Here is a 15442-nt window from a genome sequence, read left to right on the forward strand (position 1 = left end):
GGGGAAGTGGCGATGAAAATCTAGGTGCGTTGTGTCCATTTTGGAAGCGTCACAGACTGCGACTGTGACTGTGATCCCATACAACTCAGTTCCAGCATTGATTCTGAGAAACCATAAGGTTACTCTGATCATTGATAATCGACTGATCTACAAGCAGTGCTGCGTCTTTGTATGCAAATCGTTGGGATTGACAAAGCTGCAGGTGGGCGTCTCAACAAAATCCTGGATGGAGCAGCATTTGCATATTTTTGCATAGACATTGTGTACAAATTCGCATTAGCGTCCATCTCTGGATAAAGCCCGTAGTATTATTATAAACAGAGACTAATGTAAGTATTGGGAATTACATCTAACACTTATGTTAGTGGTAAAAAGACACAAATGAATACGATTTGAAGTAATCATCCGTCACTTTATGAAAGGCTTACTGTGTCTTACTATGCCGCTAATGGTCACAGTTATTGTAGGATACATCAGACCTCAATGGATAATATAAATATCTATGATGCGTAGCATGCATTCCCCAGGGCATTCTAAGCACTGCTATAAGCGCTCCCTTTATCTTTGCTCTAGGCTCAACATATATCAGAATAACTCATTTTCCTCCAAGTTTTCCTGGACAAACCACATATCATTAGTCCAACACAATGTGCCGTTTTTGTGGTGTGTATATCTTATAGGTTAAAACAGTGGTTTACAAACTATCTCAGTCCGAGGCCCCCTTAGGGTCTCCATAATTGTTTCAAGGCACCCCTAAGCCTAAATAATTACAGAGCAGACCCCTTTTTTAAGTAGTTGGGTCAAAATAAAGTAATAAGTATTTAGAAAAGAAAGAGAAAAAAGAAAGAGAAAAACTGTGCTATTCTTACCTATTTCCCCCGCCATCTCTCTCCTGTTGCACTCTTCGTCTCTCTCCCATTTCCCACTCCATCACTCTCCTATTGTCTCCTCCATCTCTCTCCCATTTCCTCTTCCATCTCTCTCCTATTGTCTCCTCCATCTCTCTCCCTTTGCCCCCTCCGTGTCTCCCTTTGCCCCCTCCATGCCTCTTCATTTACCACCTCCATGTGTTTCTCTTTGCCCCTCCATGTCTCTCCCTTTGCTAATTAAATGTGTCTCCCTTTTCCCCCTCGATATCTCTCCCATTGCCCCCTTCATGTGTCTCCCTTTGTCCCCTCCATGTCTCTCCCTTTGCTAATTCCATGTGTCTCCCTTTGCCCCCTCCATATCTCTCCCTTTGCCCCATCCATATCTCTACCTTCATCCCCTCCAATTCTCTCCCTTTGCCTCTACATGTGTCTTCCTTTGCCTTCTCCATGTCTCTTTTTTTGCCCCCCATGTCTCTTCCTTTGCCGCCTCCATGTCTCTTCCTTTGCCTCCTCCACATCTCTCCCTTTGCCCCTCCATGTCTCTCTGTTTGCCCCTCCATGTCTCTCTGTTTGCCCCATCCATGTCTCTTCCTTTCATTATCTCCTTTTCTCTCCCTTTGCCCCATCCATGTCTCTTCCTTTGATTATCTCCTTTTCTCTCCCTTTGCTCACTCCATGTATCTTCATTTGCCCCCTCCATGTCTCTCTGTTTGCTTCCTCCATGTCTCTCCCTTTGCCCCTCCATGGCTGTCCCTTTTCCCCCTCCATGTCTTTCCCTTTGATTATCTCCTTGTCTCTCCCTTTGCCCCTCCATGGCTCTACCTTTGCCCCCTCCATATGTAGAATTAGTATAGGAGCAGATTTAAATTAGTAGCATCATAGCTAAAAATTCAAACCTACCACTTCTCAGTGCCTAGATGATGATAATATTAAGCTAAATTGTCTAGAAAAGACTCTCTCGTGGAATTTAAATAATTTTTATCTGGAACGTCCAGTCCTTAATGATTTAATAGAAAATCTTATTTGAGATGTAGCAAATAATGTGCAGGCTAAGCCCATCTGGTAAAGCAAATAAACAGATCCCAGGCACTCGTTGAAACTTTTAGAATTTAGCACCTGACTCACTATTGGGTTAGATTATTGGGCCAAATGTAATAGGATGAGAGCTTAGAAAATGTGAGAGTTTAGCAGTAAATTCTCATACTATAACATTGGTTGAGTTGTATTTTCAAATTGGGAAAACATCTGGATGAGAGTTTAAATCGTAAGAGTTTTTTGATTCTGAAAAACAAGCAAGTTTGCATGTTCTCGGACTCTGTTACACTGGCCGAGTTTAAAAAGTGTGAGAGTTTACTCTCACAGTTTCTAAACTTTCGTCCTATTACATTTGGACCATTATCCTTATCGTCACTTGTTGAGATAATTTTTAATTTCCTACTGGGGTCTCCTCATTGGAATGGGTATGTAATGCCGGCTGTCGGCATGCCTCCTGTTACAATACCAAAAGCGGAATCCTGATGGTTGGCATCCTGACAGGGATTGGATATGTATACTTACCCTCCCTCCTTGTCCCCCTAACCCTCCCTTCTTGTAGCCTAACCCTAATCCTCCCCACCCTGCATCCTAACCCTACCACTCCCCGTTAGTGCCTAAGCTTGTTTCCCCCCTTGCATAAACCTAAACCTCCCCCCTAAGTGCCTAATTCCTCCATTTGTGCCTGACCCTTTCCCTCCTTCCCTAGGGGTGCCTAACCCTAATATGCCACTGGTGATGCAGATGAGTCAACAGAAAACACAAAAACTTTTGGATGGATGCACTGCAGATGGCATAACAGGGAGTAGATGGTTAAGGTTCCTACCTCTACTTACTCTGGCTTTACAAAGGGTACATATGACTTGACAATTGTCCGGATTTGGGTAGAAATAATTCCACACATAAGAAGTGGATTTTTTTTGTCTTGTGCCCAAGCATGACAATGGGCTTTTCCTTATCCTGGACATTAACTGTTTCTTCCACTGGTGCCTGGTTTACACAATCAACATCCCCATCAACAGCATCCATATTAGCTTCAGCTACACATATATCCTCCTCATCCTGGTGCACTTCCACAGAAGCATCCTCAATTTCTATGTCAGCATATACACTTACATCATCATAAGAGGCAGAACCACCAGTCATAAATAAAGGCCAAGGCCTTAGCCTTTTCTTGCCACTTCATGTGGTGAAAGGCATATTGCCAATTTTATGTCTATCTGCAGCTAACTTCACCTTTGATGCTTTTTGCTTTACCACTGTAAAAGATTGGTTCTTGATTTTAGATGCTCTGACTTAAGCCCTGTATGCCTTTGGGCATCGGCTTTAGTATATTATGTAGATGGACTAGTATCATCATGACTGGTGACACTGGCAGTAGCTCCAGCACTAGTATGTGGTTCCTGCTCTCCTCTCAACTGATCGTTCTCCATATCAACAAACATGAATAAAGTGGGATACAGCACACACATCAATTTATACCAAATTTTAATATTACACTGTAGTATCAATTACCTATAGTGTCACAAGATTATTTATGAATAAGAATAACACACTGCGCTGTCACTTACAGTGTCATAAGATATTTTATGAATAAGAAAATAACACACTGCGCTACCACTTAGAGTCACAAGATTTTTTTATGAATAAGAAAAGAATAACACACTGCGCTGCCACTTACAGTGATGTCATTATGTTTTATATATAATTCATGTTATTTAGCACTTTGTTGTGGTCTTGTAATCGGCGTAGACTAATAATGTATTCATGATTGAGGAAAGAAGTGAAAAGTTGAATATTAGACTGTGCTATCACTTACAGTGTCACAAGATTTTTATGAGCAAAACACTGCACTGCCACTTACAGCATCACAATATTTTTTATGATTAAGAATAACACACTGAGCTATGACTTATAGCATCACAATACATGGACAATAAACTGCGGTCTTGCCGGCAGTATCACCAAACAATAACAGAGCAGCTGTTATTGTTACTAATGCACACACACAAAAAAAAGCACTTTTATTTTTTTTTTACACTGGGGAAGAGCACCCCTGAATAAGGCAGCAGCCCCTTGATGAACAACACAGACAGCACCCTTTCTTTATGGACATCAAGCACCCCTGCCAAGTGTGGACAGACCACCTGCAGTGCAGAGTCACAAATACGTGGATAATAAACTGCGGCAGTGTCACCAAACAATAATAACTCAGCTAAGTTGCTAACACACACACACACAATAAAGAAACAAAAACAGTACTTTTATTTTTTTACACTAGGGAAGAGCACCCCTATTTGACGGAGCACAACCCCCATGGACAACACAGCACCCCTTTATGGACTACAGCCCTAGCCTGATGGACAGGACAACAACACAACAGCAGCCACAGTTAATTGACAGGACAAGTGACACAGCAGCTGCAGCACCCACTGAAGGCAGCCCCCCATTATATACTGCAGCCTAAGCCTCTTTATGGACAACACAGCAGCAGCCTTAATCCCAAGACCCCGACTGGACATACACACTGAGTGACTGACAGTGACTGACTTCACGTCTTCTAGCTTCTCTCTCCACAGCCGGAGTGAAAATGGCACTGATCGTGGGGACCTTTATATAATCCAAAACCCGCGAGAATCCGAAAGTGGGAGGATGAGCATTTTGCATCATTTTTGGATCAGAGTCAGGCGGGAAAACCAGAGCTGGAATCAGATCTCGCCTCGAAACACCAAATTCCGGTGGATCAGGTTCTCAGAGAACCGGACCGACTCATCTCTAACAAAAACAGGTCCAAATTACAGGATTTTATAATTTTTTTAAAAAATCCAAAAGCAAAACCGAAACCAAACCAAAACACTTGAGAAAAATTTTGCAGAAACCAAATCCAAAACCCGATGATGATTTATAACCTAAAACCAAAACATTGTGGTCTGTGCACATCTCTAGTCTGCTGTCATGGCAATTTTGACCCCCAAATCCATGTAGATTTCCCTGTAAATATAGCTGCAATCCTTCAAATACAGGCACAGATGAGGTAAGTACTGAAGGAAGTGCATGTTTTGCAGATTCATGCACATATTTTCCTATCCTAAAATTAGAAATAAGCGGGTTTGTTTTCATGGAAAACGAACCCACCGGAACTTTGGTTATCCGAGGGGATCCAAGTTGCTGCCCAGATTCCCGTGCCATTTTTGGATCCGAAAATGAGACACAACGTCATCCTCCTGACAAAGGATCTCATGAGTTTTGAATCTGATATAAAAGTCCCTCCCATGGTGATTCAGTGCCACTTGTCACAATACCAAGGGAGGAGAAGGAGGGTAGGCTAGGCTGCTTAGTCTAGAGACAGTCTAATTGACACTCAGTGACAGTGATAGTGAGAGTCAGGTTTAGTGACACTGTCCTTGATGGGCAGTTCCACCTACAGTGTCAATGATAGTCCCCTAGGTAATACTGGCAGAGCTAGTTTTCTGGGTAGGCAGTTAACAAATCATTGTTTTTTGTTTTTTTTATAGTGCATAAAAATAATTTAATATAATAATAATATTGTTTTATGTGTGGCTTAAAAACTTGATTTTTAATTGGGGCTGTAACTTTAGGCTGTAATGCCATTTATCAGTCAGTAATGGTCACTAGATTAAGGGCCACTACGCAGTGTGTCGCAGTCGGTGGGCATATTCTTTGTTTTATTAAAAAAAATGTATTGGTATGTGATTAAATTCAGGCCAAGATACTGTCTGTGTGAGATAAAGTAATCAGTAATGGTCAGTAGATCAAGAGCTACTACCCAGTGTGTCCCAGTCAGTGAGCACTTACTTTTTTTAATAAAAAAAACATTTTGTGTGTGATAAAATTTGATCCGTCATACTGTCTGTGTGAGATATAACACTGTGTAAGATATAATAGTCAGTAACGGCAGTAGATCAAGGACTATGGGATGCAGTGATGGCTCCTCCTTCAGTTTCTCCAGCAAGTGCGACTGAGAGAAAAAAACTAAACTTTCCCAAATGACCCTCTGGTGATGCAGATTGATCAACACAACCTCTTGACATCTGGTTGGGTCTAAAAGAATTGCCTACAATTAATGAAACCTCTACCATGACTCCAACTTATAAGGTCACCATTCAAAGAATGGTTGAGGATTATTTTAATGAAAGCTTCCATATAGACATGTCAGATGGTTCATTTGACTACTGGCAGGAAAAAAAGGCAATTTGCATAAACTTGCATAAAGTGGCTTTGCTCTACTTGAGCTGCCCACATTCCAGTGTGTACTCAGAAAGTGTTTTCAGCGCAGTCGGGAACCTTGTAATCATTCAGGCTACTTCCTCAAAATGTGAAAAAGATGATGTTCATCAAAATAAACTGGAAATTCCACAAGGAAGACCGTTACTGCCAATTACGTCAAACAAATACAGAGGTACCTGTAATGGTAGATTCCAGCGGGGATGAATTAATATTGTGTGAGGATGATGTACACACTGTTGAGGGTGAGGAATCGGATGATGATGGCAACAACATCTTGCCTCTGTAATGCCAGTTTGTGTATGTAGAAATCATTGCCAGCATTGTCAGCTGCACTTTGGAAACTTGTTTTGTGGGGGCCCAAACACCCAATCACTTCAGCCACAACTGGCAGTCCCTGTCGCTGGAGTGATTGGTTTGTTAAACTGTGCATGTCCTGTTTAATATATAAAATATAACGGTGGGTGGAAGGGCCCAAGGACATTTTCATTTTGCACATATTTTCTATGCATTATGTGCTGTTTGGGGCATTGCTGCCTGACATTTTTAATTGTATAGTTTATTAATCTGCCATCCTTTCTGCCACTGCTGTGTGGCAAATGTTTCATAGATGTCCTATATTTTTTTAAACTGCTGTGCTTTTGTGCTACTGCTCTGAAGCTTACTTTATTTTTTGTTTCATACTGTATTTATTTCAACTAAAATCACAAATAGGCATACTTGCAAAATACTCTTATGCCTTTTTCAACCTTCATTTGTAGATACCAACCTGGTGGGCTTGGCTTTCCTTGATCAACAGCCATGTTTGGTCAGCTGCAACTTAAGCACCAAATGGAGAGGCTATTTTGTGATGGTATCTGGAGATGTTCTCCCTCCTCCCCTCCCAGCCTTCCCATACTGTATATAATCCCAGAATCACAATGATGAGAGTTTAATACCCAACTTTAATAAATCCCTTACCCTATCCTGTTCATAGCTTCTGTTTTGTGCTGCCACATTAATAGTTATTCCACCCATTCAAGAATTAAAATGGGCAGGTGAGACACTGAGATTACTCCCGTCAGTGGGAGGGCCCAAGGACAATTCCATCTTGCACCTCTTTTCTTTGCATTACAATATGCGCTGTTTGGGACAATGCTGACTGTCTTTTTGTGTAGATATGAACATTATTGTTATAGTTTATTAAACTGCCATCCTGTCTGCTACTGCAGTGCCATTCTCTTTCTTAAATGTGCCATGTTGATAATTGAACTATAACAACTGCTGAAATCTTCTACATGCAGTTGATGAATGTCCAGAAATTTTTATGGCCACAGACCTCATCTCCTGAATGCCCCTTTTACTTTGTTAAAACAATTCGGAACCACCAAAGAGCTCAACTGGGGCAAGAACTGATATGAATAAGTACATTTTCTTTGTAAATGCCTCCCCTCCTCCCTCATAAATTGGAATCCAAACCTAAAAGTACATTTACTACTAATCAACCCTTCCTTTTCCTGCCTTCCACAACATACATACTTCACCTCCCCCGGGCCACTGACTTAGTTATTCATTAATGAAAAGTTACTGCCACTCTTGTTTTCTAGATGTGCCATGTTGGTAGTTGAACTAGCACAAGTGCTGATATCTTCCACATGTGGTTGATGACTGCCAAAAATGTACAGAAAATGTTATGGCCACAGACAAATTTGGAACCACCAAAGGACCAAGGACTGATGTGAATGAGTAAATGTTCTTTGTAAATGCCTCCTCTCCTCCCTCATAAATTTGCTTTGAAATCCAAACTTAAATTAAATTCACTACAAATCAACTATTCTTTTCCCTGCCTTCAAATACATACATTCTCCAACTCCCTCAGACCTCTTGATTAATAAAAACATTTGTTTCCTGATGTGCCATGTTGGAAGTTGAACTGCCACTGGCATTGAAATCTTCGACATGCAGTTGCTGAATGCCAAAAATGTCCAGAAATGTTTATGGCCACAGACAGCATCTCCTGCATGCCCCTTTAAATTAAAAAAATATTCTGAATCACCAAGTTGATTTTGTGTGCAAAACATGGACATGTTCTCCCATGCTCTCCCCTCCTCCCTCATAATTTTGCTTCGGAATAAAAAAATTAAATTACATTTACTACGAATCAACATTTCCTTTCATTTCTGTCAAGTACATACATACTCCAAACTCCCTCAGGCCTCTTTATTAATGAAAACATATGTTTCCTGATGTACCATGTTGGAAGTTGAACTGCCAAGTGTTTGTGCCACCCACTGCTGCCACTTAGCTTAGTCAGCCAGCTAGCTTGGTGCAATCTTTTGGCCTAAACTGGATGAAAACAGTATTGTGATTTGTGATGTGGTCAAAATTGACTGGAAATGACTGGAAATTAATGCTATTGAGGTTGATAATACTGTAGGAACAAAAATAGGCCCAAATTATGTGATTTTAGCAGTTTTTATAAAAAAATTTTTTAAAACAATACAGATCTAAAACCAAAACACTTGAGGGTTGTTTTTGCAAAACCAAAACACAAAAGTTAATCCAGATCCAAAACCAAAACACATATCTACCTTAAATACAGTATAATGGATGTGAAATGTGTTCATGGTAGTGAAAGGTTAAAGAAACATTTTGAGTATCCATTACAGGTAAGTTGTTTCTTCCACTACCCTCCTATAAAATAAATCACTGCTGGCATCCGTCCATCATTAACACTCTGAGATTTTCTTTTTAAATTCCCCTCAGCTGGAAGCTGCGATTTTGAGCACTGTAAGATTTCAGCAGTCATTCCTGCCAGTTATGATTTCTCATTCCTAATCAGCCTCCTGTAGCTTGCAGTCCACATACACACACCTCCTAGGACTTGTCCGCAGTCTGCGTGGAACAATAAAAAAATAGTTGTAATCAATGATCACTTGTGGTGCCCAACCTCCCAGCAAACAATGTCCTGGACTCCCCACAGTGCTTGTAGGAGACGGATTTCATGTAAAAGTTAAAAAAGAAATAACAGTTTGTGTTTCAAAAAAATATTTATAACATTATCAGTTATCTGCATTTTCTACAGTATTTAAGTAAATCTTGTGACAGATAGTCTACTGCTGAGAATAAATGGTTGGATTGTTCTGCTTGTACTATAGATTAGCCCCGAGGTTCACAAACTCTGCTAATACAGTCCAGGTTTTAAGGATATCCTCAAAACTGTATTAGCTGAGTCAATTTTATTTAACCATCTGGGATCAATCATGGATATCCTTAAAACCTGGACTGTAATAGTGGTGTTTGGGAACCTCTGGATTAGCCTATTGATAACCCCAGTTTACACTTATTTAAAAAACAAAAATGTTGGATAATAGTAAGAGCACACCAAACTTCACCAGATGAATCACTTCCACATAAAATTGTTGGGTTGGTACTGAACATTGGGAAGGTAAATAAAATGCTTTGTACCCTGTTAGCAAATACAGCATACTGTATACAATAGCCACAATGATTTTATTCAGGTTTGTATTGCATATACGAGTCAATCTTTGTATTGAGAAGAAATTACCTGTACTACTCCGATCTGAAATTGAGATGAATTGCCATTTTCTTATGAACCAATTTTGCAATATTTGGTTGCTGCCAGCCAAGTTTTGGGGGATTTGTAGTCCTCCTGCAATTTCTGAGTATATTTTTATATCTGCAACCTCTGTTCAATACAGAGAGCATCCTAGTTATAATCATACAATACTGACAGCATGCCAGTGACTGCCCTACACTACATAGAGCCTCCTAATGACAACCAAACAATACAGAAAGCAACATGCAGACCATCATGCAATACAGAAAGCATACTACTGACTGACATTTTATATGTTCTGATGGACAAATAAGAAAGGGACCATCCGCCAGTTGCCAAATATATTGGTCGCCACATTAGGCTACCGGCCCATCAGAAAAAGTACCAGTAGAATATATGGCTGTTCCTTTACTGAGTGCAGCCCCCACAAGACCGCAGCCTGATTAGCCTATTGGTTGATCAGGTGCTGCATATGTTTTATGGATCAATTAGTGAAAAGTAGATGGTAGGCTTTTCGGAGACAAGATAGCCTTTGCTACTGGCGTTCAAAGGTATGGAGGGAACCCGCCCGGCAGGAGAGAAGCAATAGCTGCAGCAGGCCCAATGTTTCAAGTTTGTTTAGAGGCTTAAGCAATGCAAGTAAGTAAGTGTACTTTTTATTTTCTATGTCTTTAATGCAGTCATAACTTAGTGTTTGGTAAAACCTTTTTAATAGTTGCCATGACCTAGACAATTCTAGGAATTTCAGAGGAACTTTTTTACATTGGACTTCATTTTGCATTCATCTTATGTACTGTGATGAGGATGTAATTTGATATGAAACACTAGTGCATATATCATGTTAATTATTGGAGTATTTCAGATTCTAAGAATAGAGGATACAAAAAGTTAGAATGAAACAATATGTAGTTAGAACCAAAGTCACATATGTATGTATTGGCTCAGACAATCTATTACTTTTGGGCCATTGTGTGACTATAAAAGACTGCAACACTGGGTGACTACGTCCATTAACAAATCAGCATGTAATGTTAGAAATTGTGTTGGCACAAACAGGAAATCACTCAAACAGTAGGAAATTATCTAAAGGTAGGCTATAAATGAATGTAAATGCATGTACAGTAAGTTCAATAAAAACTAATGTATTAGCTAAAAACAGTTCAATATGACACAGTTTGATGTTATTTTTAATTTATGATTTTATATCGAATTTACATTTCATGAGTAGAATTGAGAAGAAGAACCAAAAAAACCTCAACGTGATTTAGCCAAAATCAAAACCAACCAACCCCCCCAAAAAAATAGATAGATGGTTTTGAAATGAAAACCAAAATGAGTGGTTGAATCATTCCTAAAAGATGATATATGAAGTGAAATCAAGTATCAAAATTGCAGAAAAAGTGGCATAAATGTAATATTATAATTATTCTATAACTTTATTATTATTATTATTATTATTATTATTATTATTATTATTATTATTATTATTATTATATATTGTCTTACTAAACAGCAAGACTCTCATCTTTACTGTCATATGATTTCTCTTTTAAATATTGTAGAGACACAGTGCACATTTACAAGCTACTGACAATTATGTTCTCAGCGTGTCACAATATAATTGTAGCCATCCATTTTATTGCTTATTTTGAAAGTGTTACTGTAGTTACGGTCAGAAGTGCTTTATACTAATTACTATAATGTTTTGCAAAGCACTGAGGTCAGCACACATGCCTACAGTATGTAAAATATATATTAAGAAGATTTCCGTGTGCAATAATTTGAAATCTCCCTGAGATTAAGGGCATAGAGAAACTTTAATATGCCTCCTCTAAATACAAATAATAAATGCAAAATGATTATGCTTCAGAGCCAATTAAAACCACAGACATGACACCATGGTAAAGTCTAGTATGCATGTGGCGAGCTACATTGTTGGAAAAAGTGGTGTGCTTTTTGTATGTTACCAGAGCTATTTTTCAGCAGGAACAGGCAGGAACCTCTCATTAACTGTCTAGGGCCAAAATGTAATTTCCACAAGATAAGTTTTATTTTAAAGACCCTTTTGTTTTGAGTGCCCACTTTTCTAAATACAATATACATGTATATATATATATATATATATATATATATATATATAATTGTTTTTCTATAGTTCCACTCCCAGTTCCTGAACCTATTTTTCCTGAAGTTATAAGTACTACATTGTGCAATAGAATGTTGTCTTTGGGGCAACAGGGAGAGGAATGTTATAGTTTAGTGTTCATTTAATAGAACTTGGGAGCCATCTTGTTGAAGTTAAAAGTACAAAATGTCTGTCAGGATTTTCTCGTCCTGTCTATCAGCCTCAGTGAAAATCTTTCTGGGATTTGCTCTTAACTGGGTTTCCCAGGCTTGCCATTGCTTTCTCTCTTATTATTAGAAATATGCACTAACCCCCGTATTTTGGTTTGCGACCTGGATTCATCTGCATGTTAAGTTTTTTTTTTGTTTTGCAAAGCCACCCTCATGTGTTTTGGTTTTGGATCTGTTTTTTTTTATTCAGATTGGTAAAAAGTTTATAAATACAGCTAAAATTATGTAATTTTTGCAATCCAAGACCCGAAATTCAGATTTAAAATCCAAATTACAAACGACAGGATGATCAGAACCGCAACTCGGATAAGACCAGATCTCTTCAGATGATCAGGACCGCAGATCACATCTCTTCGGATTCACAAAGTTCGGGTTGATTTGAATTTCTGGAAAACCGAACCACACATCTCTACTTATATTGCAAGCATGCTCTATCCATACCAAAGCAATGAAATTATTTACATAACGTGTGTTTTTAGGTGTTGACTTTACTGTGATTGGTAGTTAGCAGCACATTCCGTTAGAGATAAGCGTGTTCGTATATCAGAGATCCGAATCCACCTAACTTAGTGATACAAGCCGAGATCCGAGTCAGCTTGGGTTTTCCCGCCTGTCTCGGATCTCAAAATGTGGCAAAACGTCATCATCCCGCTGTTGGATTCTCACGGGTTTTGGATTGTATAAAAGTTACCTGTGATCACTGCCATTTTCATTCCTGCTGTGGAGAGTGAAGGAGGGGGCTGTGATTGCTTTGCTGATAGGGACTGCCTATTGTTGATAGTGAAGAGAAAGGAGGGACTGTGATCGCTGTGCTGTTAGGGTCTGGTTACTGTTGTCACTTGTGTCAGGGGCTGACTGCTTAATGTCCATAGGGGCTGTTGTCTATAGGGGCTGGCTGACTGTTGTCCATAGGGGCTAGCTGGGTGTGCTGCTGTGTTGTCTAGGGGGTGCTCACTGCTCTGTCCATCAGAGGTGCTCTTCATCTTCGCCCCAGTGTGAAAAAATTATTATTATTTTTTCTGTGTGTGTGCTTTAACCACACTTATCACCAGCAATGTAGCTGCACAGGGGTGCTGCCTATTTCATTTATCAAGGGTCTGCTGCCTCTTTCAGGGGTGCTCTCCCCCCAAGTGCCCCCCCCAAATTTAATAAATAAAAATGTTTTTTCTATTCTTTGTGTGTGTGTGTGTGTGTGTGTGTGCGCATTAGCCACACTTATCAGCAACGTAGCTGCACAGGAGTGCTGCCTGTGTTGTTTACAAAGGGGCTGCTGCCTTGTTCAGGGGTGCTCTCCCCCCCAAGTACCCCCCAAAAATTAATCAATGTGGTTTGTGTGTGTGTGTGCGCATTAGCCACACTGATCATCAGCAATGTAGCTGCACAGGGGTGCTGCCTGTGTCATTTATCAAGGGGCTGCTGCTTCATTCAGGGGTGCTCTCCCCCCAAGTGCCAAAACAAAATGAATCAATCAATCAATGTGGTTTTTTTTTGTGTGTGTGCATGTTAGCCACACTTATCACCAGCAATGTAGCTGTGCAGGGGTGCTGCCTGTGCTGTTTATCAAGGGGCTGCTGCCTCATTCAGGGGTGTTCTCCCCCCAAGTGCCTACCAAAATAAATCAATCAATATGGTTCTTTCTGTGTGTGTGTGCATGTGTGTGTGCATTAACCACACTTATCACCAGCAATGTAGTTGTGCAGGGGTGCTGCCTGTGTCATTTATCAAGGTGCTGCTGTCTCATTCAGTGGTGCTCTCCCCCAAGTGCCAAAAATAAAATTAATCAATATTTTTTTTTGTGTGTGTGCGCATTAGCCACACTTATCACCAACAACGTAGCTGTGCAGGGGTGCTGCCTGTGTCATTTATCAAGGGGCTGCTGCCTCATTCAGGGGTGCTCTCCCCCAAGTGCCAAAAAAAATGAATCAATGTGTTTTTATGTGTGTGAGTGTGCACATTAGCCACACTTATCACCAGCAATGTAGCTGCGCAGGGGTGCTGCCTATGTTGTTTAATCAAGAGGCTGCTGCCTAATTCAGAGGTGCTCTTCCCCCCAAGTGCCAAAAAAAATTAATCAATGTGTTTTTGTGTGTGTGTGCATTAGCCACACTAATCACCAGCAATGTAGCTGTGCAAGGGTGCTGTCTGTGTTGTTTATCAAAAGTCTGCTGCCTCGTTCAGGGGTGCTTCCTCCCCCCGAGGTGCCAAAAAAAATTAATCAATCAATCAATGTGTTTTGTTGTGTGTGTTTGTGTGCACAATTAGCCACAATTATTACCAGCAACATAGCTGTGCAACGGAGCTGCTTGTGTCATTTATCAAGGGGCTGCTGCCTCCTTCAGGGGTGTTCTCCACCCAAGTGCCAAAAAAATAAAAATCTATGTGTTTTTTTTCTGTATGTGTGTGTGCGCATTAGCCATGACATCACAAACACCTCATCTGAGATTTGCATAAACATTTTCAAAAGGTGAAAATAGAGAAAATGGTTTAAAAAATGGAAAAAAGCATCTAAATCTGCATTCTCTGATTATAGTGTCCCTACTCCCTACCCATGGCCCCTCTACCTGAATTTCAGTGAGTCAGAGGGGCAACTCCATGCAACCGTATTCCAGAGTGCAGCTACTCCTCCTGTAGCCCAGGTCAGGAGATATGTAGAGGGTGTGGTGAAGATATGGACTAAAATGGAGCTCACATCCACTAAAGTGGACAATGAATCCCCAATCTTACAGGGAGCACAGCTGTAATTTATTTTATACACAGCACAGGATGGGATGACGATATAGGCTTGGGTGATGGTATAATCTGCGGGTGATGTATACATCATCTTCTTCACACAATATTAATTTGTCCCCGCTGGAATCCACCATTACAAGTTCCTCTGTAACTTTTGCACATAATTGACAGTAAAGGTTTTCTCATAGAATTTGTAATTCATTTTGATAGACATAATCTTTTCTACATTTTGGGAAAGTAGTCTCAGGCTGATCACTGACAAGGTTCCCGGCTGTGCTGAAGACTCTTTCTGTGTACACACTGGAGGGTGGGCAGCTCAAGTAAAGCAAAGCCAATTTGTGCAAGGGCCTCCAAATTACCTTTTTTTCCTGCCAGTAGTCCAATGGACTGTCTGACATGCCTATTTGGATGCTATCATTAAATTTTTTGAATAGTCCTCAACTAATCTTGGAATGGTGACCGTATCACCGGTAGAGGTGTCATTACTTGTCAGCAATTCTTAGTCTGACCTGACCAGATGTCTAAACTTAGTTCTTTCTCACCAGATACTCTTGCTGGAGAAACTAAAGAAAAAGCCATCGCAGCATCACGTGCCACTTGAGCTGACAATTTGCTTATCAACAGTTCTTTACATCTCTTCAGATCTGTGTCC

Source organism: Taudactylus pleione, unplaced genomic scaffold (assembly GCF_031769625.1).
Source record: "Taudactylus pleione unplaced genomic scaffold, aTauple2 ptg000174l, whole genome shotgun sequence".
Lineage (NCBI taxonomy): Eukaryota > Metazoa > Chordata > Amphibia > Anura > Myobatrachidae > Taudactylus > Taudactylus pleione.